This window comes from Notolabrus celidotus, chromosome 16 (genome assembly GCF_009762535.1).
Source record: "Notolabrus celidotus isolate fNotCel1 chromosome 16, fNotCel1.pri, whole genome shotgun sequence".
NCBI classification, from domain to species: domain Eukaryota; kingdom Metazoa; phylum Chordata; class Actinopteri; order Labriformes; family Labridae; genus Notolabrus; species Notolabrus celidotus.
This window is the reverse complement of record NC_048287.1, coordinates 10,272,833-10,279,273: the sequence shown is the minus strand read 5'-3', so window position 1 is coordinate 10,279,273 and position 6,441 is coordinate 10,272,833.

The window sequence follows — 6,441 nt, the reverse complement described above, 5'->3', positions numbered from 1 at the left end:
CCCTTCTCTGTAACAAGTGGAACAAATCTTTCTAGGGAATACATTTCTTGGGTGGAGGTCTAGGAAAACTGCACAGGATGTTCTTTTTTGAGAGATATGAGAGGGGGATCTATAGGGCAAAGGGCTGATGTGTTTTTCTGGTGAGAAGCATCTCATGAGGAGCTGTGACAGAGATTGACCAGCAGGTGGCAGCACAATAACAACATGTGTACTTCACCTTCTCTAGCCCTCTCAGTGGGGTAACAGTGAATCCCATACAAAGCACCCTCACATGCATATTGAGTTGAGTGACCTACTCAGGAGACCTGGACAGTGATGCTCTAAGAGCAGTACAACTCTCTGCTCACTGCTAAGTCACAACTGCAGTGACAGAATAGGGTCAGAGATGTGTGTTAGACTAAAAATAGACCTTCTGTTTCAAGGAGCATCGGCGTTAGTTGAAACAACATGGTCCTTTTACTAGGAGATGTCAATTTGTGAAGCATTGAATCTATGAAAATAACTTGCACAGGGAGTCATCTCTTTAATCGGTTTATCATCCAAGTTGCACCGATAAGCTCCATACAGCAAATCTGTAAACATTTGACTCTTAATTACAACAAAGTCATTCTTCTTCTAGGCTTCATGTTGATTTTTCTTTCAAAAAGAGCAACATAAAAACAATGACACAGGCTCAGTTGTTATGAAATGAAAACAAGTCATCATGTAGCTTTGTTAAAATTTGAACAATATTTGTCAAGAGTCCAGATTGAAGTAGACTACACGGTTCACCTTGTATTGCCAGTTTTGCCTCACTTTTAAAAGACTGATCTTCTACTTTAGCATTGTACTCGTATACTATACTATGTTGGATTACTGTGGACGATTCAAAGAAAGACTCAAATCCAACATAGATACTTCATTTTCTCCATCTTTTGGATTGGATCTCTGGTCAAAATCTGGTGCCTTCTTTGGCAAACCAGTTTAACTTAACCGCTGAAAGTTCAGTCATGTATTCAGATGCTTGTAATGGCTAATGTATGTCCACTTTTGTCTGAGTTCACACAACCAAATACTGCTTATTTTTCAAACGTCTATAATCTTGAGTTCTAATCAGTGAAGCCCAGCACTGCACCAGCAAGGCACAGAGGTATAAAACTGCCAGCAAATATGGATGCTTAATTTAGAATATCAAAAAGTCTGCTTTTGGAGTGTTTTATGAGGAGGAGACACATTCAGAGCATTTGTTAGTCTTCATAAAAAGGCACATGGTACCTTTTTGATGAGAAACAGTAAATGATGACATCTTAATATTTATGCTAAAGGAACAGTTAACTTCATTATGACTTGACTGTGACTTTATTTTATTTCATCTGCACAGTATGTGTCTTAAAGCAGGACATGGTTAAAAATCTGGGCAACCTGGCCTTTACCGTTGCAACCCCTCTGCCACCTCTGTCTGTTTCTGTCATTTCTTAGACATCAACCCAGCCCACCAGAACTGTCTCCCGGCAACAGGGTAGCCAGGGAGACAGAGTCTTTTGGATTGCTGAACTGCAGGAAGTGATGCTGTGGTTGAACAGGGTAATTGTGGGTTGTTTGTTTTCTTGAAGACGATGCTGGCTGGCTACTTGTCAAGGCAGCGAAGAACGTTCAGCAGGAGCTCCATGTGCACAGCCTCCTGGGGTTGGAAACGTGCACGCACAACGTGCCAGGCCCTCTGCCCATAATATTCACTTAATAAGCTTGTGCTTATTCACTGTGTCTCTGTCCCTCTGTCAGCCACTCCGTCACAACAGCACAGATTCATTTCATTTGGGAAGTGAGACAAGTAAGATAAGTGACAGCAGATTTCATACTAGATTTGGATATAAATGTTGCTTGAAGGCCTGAAATAACAGAAAAACACACACTGTTGCACAGCTGCTTGCAGCCCATCAGCTCTCAGTTTTCCTTTAATCAGCGGCACCACATACAGGTTTGTGCAGCCAAAGTATCAGAGTTATATTGGGTCCTAAGCCATATTGTCTGAAGAAGATTAAATGTGCTTTAACTTGTCCTCATACTTAACCACAAATTATGGCATTACTGAAACAACATTACATTACTTAACTGCGAGTCCTGAGGAAGACTAGATTTTTTTCCCCTCAGTCCAGAAGCATCCATCATCAAAGAGGTCCAATAAAACTGTGTGCATTTTTTATGTGACAGTCCACTGGTATAATGACATTCAAACATGATGCATGGGCAGCTCCACTCCTCTCCTGTCTGAACCAAACAACAAAAGTCTGCTTATGAGTGACTGATGACATTTACAGTCCATGGATTTATTTTTACCACATAGTTAGCTGCCAGACTGACATTTTCACAATATACATGACAAGTATTCAGTGAGGTCTGAGCAGAACTATGATGTTAAATAAAAGCAGCAGCTATCAAGAAGGTACATTTTCTATCAAACCATTGATCTGAAAAGTAAAGTAGTTATCCCCAGAACTCTGAAAATTCTCAGTCATATGCAGCGAGAGCACTTTACAGCATCCTATAGCTTCTACATCATGCCCAAGGCAACAGTCTAATGTTCATAGCATTCCATTACTGAGTGGATCAAGAAAGACTAACAGAACCAGGGGTGGAGTTTGCCAGCTGGTTGGTTATTCTCTACAAACACAGCACAGGAAAGCTGTCGACTTGATGACTTCTCTTCCCTCTGCAGGAGGAATGAAATGGATCCAAAGAAGCATTCAGAGTTTAACATTGAGACACATTTCATCAGTGACATCATTTGGGCTCATATTGAAGTGCTGCTCATTCAGAAAATCCTCTAAAGCGTTTAATTTCTCTCCCTACAGTAAGATATTCATGTTGTTGAAATAAATTTGGTCTTCAGAAACAGTCTGTCGTTGCTTTTTCAAGTAGGCTTCAGCAGAGCCCTTTATCCACATTCTATATTTCCAGATCCAGATCCATGAATTCCTTGCTCTTGCACTTACGATCATATTGCTAGCTTTAGAGTGTAACTAATTACTAGCTTAAAGCTAGTACATGTAGCAATACAAATAAACACTAACTAAGTTTAGAATTACAGTCACACAATGTAAAATAGAGGTCAGTGAAAGAGAAAAGGTGGTATCTAAAAATCAAGGTTAAAAGAGATGCTTTCACAGAGATACAACCACTGTGAAAAATCACACAACTGGCTATCTTCCCTTAGCTCTGTAGCGTCTTTAGGTTATTTGTTTTGGTTGTATGGAAATGTAACTACTCCGGTTCACCCTTCCCACTGCAATCATCATCTCTCTTTAGTGGAAAAGTTCCAAAATAGGTGATATCTTAATCCTTCAACTTTTTGAACAGAATCTTTTGTAAGACAGACATGTCCATGTTTTTAGGTTTTTGTTGAAAAAAACCCAAACTGTATTATTCAAGCTCAAGCTAAGATATACAGCTTGGGAACATTCCTTGTACTTAACTCATCTCTATTCAAAATGACTGAAGACCCAACACCTGTTTTCACAGAGTAAGTAATATCCTACATGACTAATTAATTTACTTAGGCAGTTAAACCAATGAAGTGCTCATTTTAGATCAAATAATGAATGCTACTGTGATCCCCCAAGCCTATTTTACCTTATGTGGAGAAAAGACTGCAGGCTACATTTTTAATTACTCCATAAAAAAAGCTTTCTTTTCAGAATTACATCCTCAGGGTTGATGGGCCTCTGTGGGTTTTCATCAAAACAAGATTGAGTAACATCCCAAAAGTCCTTTTTCTTATTTTAGATCATTAAAAGCAGGTGTCTGTTAGAACCAGCAGGATGTGGCTTGGGATGAAGTCTGCACTGAATACTTTGTAACCAGTCATTATTTTGTATCGTCATTCCAACATTATCAATGCTAAAGTTGGTTTCAATTTGGAAGAGAGCAAAATCCTCAAAATTGGCTGTTTTGATTTCTATCTCTGCTTTCACCAGCCAAAGTTTTTTTTTTATATTACTGAAGCAGCAACATTGAAGCTACAACCTGCTGTCATCTCTGCCTGTTTGCTGCTTTAATGATCTCCTGTTGTGGCTGCCTGGTTTGATTCCCAACACTTTCCAGCTGTGTCCTGCCATCCTCACAGTCCAAAAGTTGGTTTCATACCCATCTATTGCCTTGCTTTTAATTTGGTTTTCACAGGGTCACAGGCTTCTGATGTTATGTAATGGTTTTATAACTGCTCTTTTTGATTTCCTCTCCACTCTTTGGTTTATCCCAAGCTGTCACGCTGATGAAAGTTTTTCTTTAAGTGATTTGCTTCCCCCACTCTCTCTCTCTCTCTCTCTCTCTCTCTCTCTCTCTCTCTCTCTCTCTCTCTCTCTCTCTTTCTCTTTCTCTTTCTCTTGTCCTCCAGTGCCTGCTTCCACATCGTGTGGCATGGGTAAACACAGTGTTTTAGTAACACTTTGAACAAGCCAGTGTAATCAAATGTACACACACAAAGACCGAGCATCACTGCACACACACTTCTCAATGTCAGTTAAAAAAAGAAGTTCCATCAGATGGCCAAACAGTGTCTGTGTACTCAGTGACCATGTGTGTGTATGTTTGTGTGTCTGTGTGTGTGTGTTGCTTTTTGGGCTTAGTCACACAGAAAAAGTTTTAAATGACACAGGAGTGTATTATCTAAGTAGGCTGTGTTTAGTCTAAGACGTGTGGAATTCATCTGCCTTGTACCCTGTGTATCTGTGTTTTTGCATGTGTTTACTTTGGTGTGTCTTTGTGTCTGTCAGTCTCTGGCTTTTTTCCTTAAAGTAGTTTTATCAGCAGTTCCACTGACAGCCTGATGGCCTGAGTTCATCTTTAGCATTCAGCTCCACTGACACATCAGATGCTCTGTTGACAGATGTGCTCTCAATTCATCGAGTCCAAAAATGGGAAAAGTGACACATTTGCAATGATCAAATAAATACATAAATAAATGAATAAACAAAAAAAAATGAATGAATAAATAAATAAATATTTGAGCTTGAGTTAAAGAGAACAGGAGAACTAGAGGGCCACCTCCAGTAAACAAGGTTAGCTTTCAATGTTTGCAGGGAGGCTATTCTCTCAACTAATTCTAAAGCATTATCTAAATGATATTACCATTTTCAATTTACTCTAACAGCTTTTATCTTTCATTTGTCAAAAACGAGCTGCTCCTGGTGAAAATTGGTCTTGTGTATGCCATGACACCAGTTCTACCCTATTTTAATCACTACTACTCAACAATGTCAGAAAGATAGCATTATGGAGGAGAAGGGGTCAACAACCATTTTTTCAGTTTTGCCATTGAAGTCATAAACAATGTGCAAAGCATGATTGAACTTCAATGATGATTATTTTGGCTTCCGCAAAATGCGGCACAGTGGACATTGATCTGATGCTTGGAAAGCAGAGAAACAGCCAAACTTTGGCTCAAGGGCCAAAACACAGACTATACTGTGAGTCAAATCAACACCCATTAAACGTTGCAGCAGAAAAAGGCAATAAACTTAATGTGCACTACATGCACAAACCACATAGCAGATACACTCACATGGCATCTTTAATGTTTGTGTTTGTGTGTGTGTCAGCTGAACAGTGCTAGTGATTTGAGTGTTTGTACCTTGTACACACATACTTGATGCCCCCCCTGCAAAAGTTAGTGCTCCAAGGCCACCCCAGTCAAACTGAAGACAGCTTTAAATACATACTGAAGTGATAGTAAAGCTTCTTTACACTATTATACTACATCCACATTTGAAATATTTTATACCACCGATGTATGAAAATATTATGTTTTTCATCAGTACCAATGTCAGGAAAAGATTAACAGTCAGCTGTTAATACATACTGACTCGCCAGAAGAGGATAATCTGTCCACAGATGTGAGCTTGGTGTCTGACAATGGTGTTTCCATGCCAGTCTGCCAGATTTATCCCCTGCAAACCACACAGCATCTACTGTAAACACCACAAAAAGTCGTTAGACTCACAGAGGAGCCTGCATCTAGCTTTATCATTACGCTCTACATATTTGGTTTTTATATTGTGAAACAAGTTCAAACCTGTACAGTGCCATAAGGTGGCAGTTAGCAATGGATCTGATTCCAGCACGTGCCTCGTCTGACGCATGACATCCTCTCATCACTGGTCCATTCACTTTTTGAAGGCCACATGACCACAGTGTCATCTGATTATTGGTGTGTGTGTTATCCCTTATGGCTTATGTGCCCCAGCTTGTTTGTGTGTAGTTGTCAGTGCCCTTGCTTAGTGTGTCTGTGTGTGTGTACTTGTGTGGAAATAAGCCTGTGGGTCACACAGGTTTATGCGTCGGCCCTAGAGCTCATCTAGTCTGATCTGATTTCCTCCCGGCGGACTGATGTGGAACAGTAGCCCAGATGTTGTAGAGATTAGAACTCCTTGCAGTGTTTGGGCCGGAAGCTTTCTAGACCGTTGA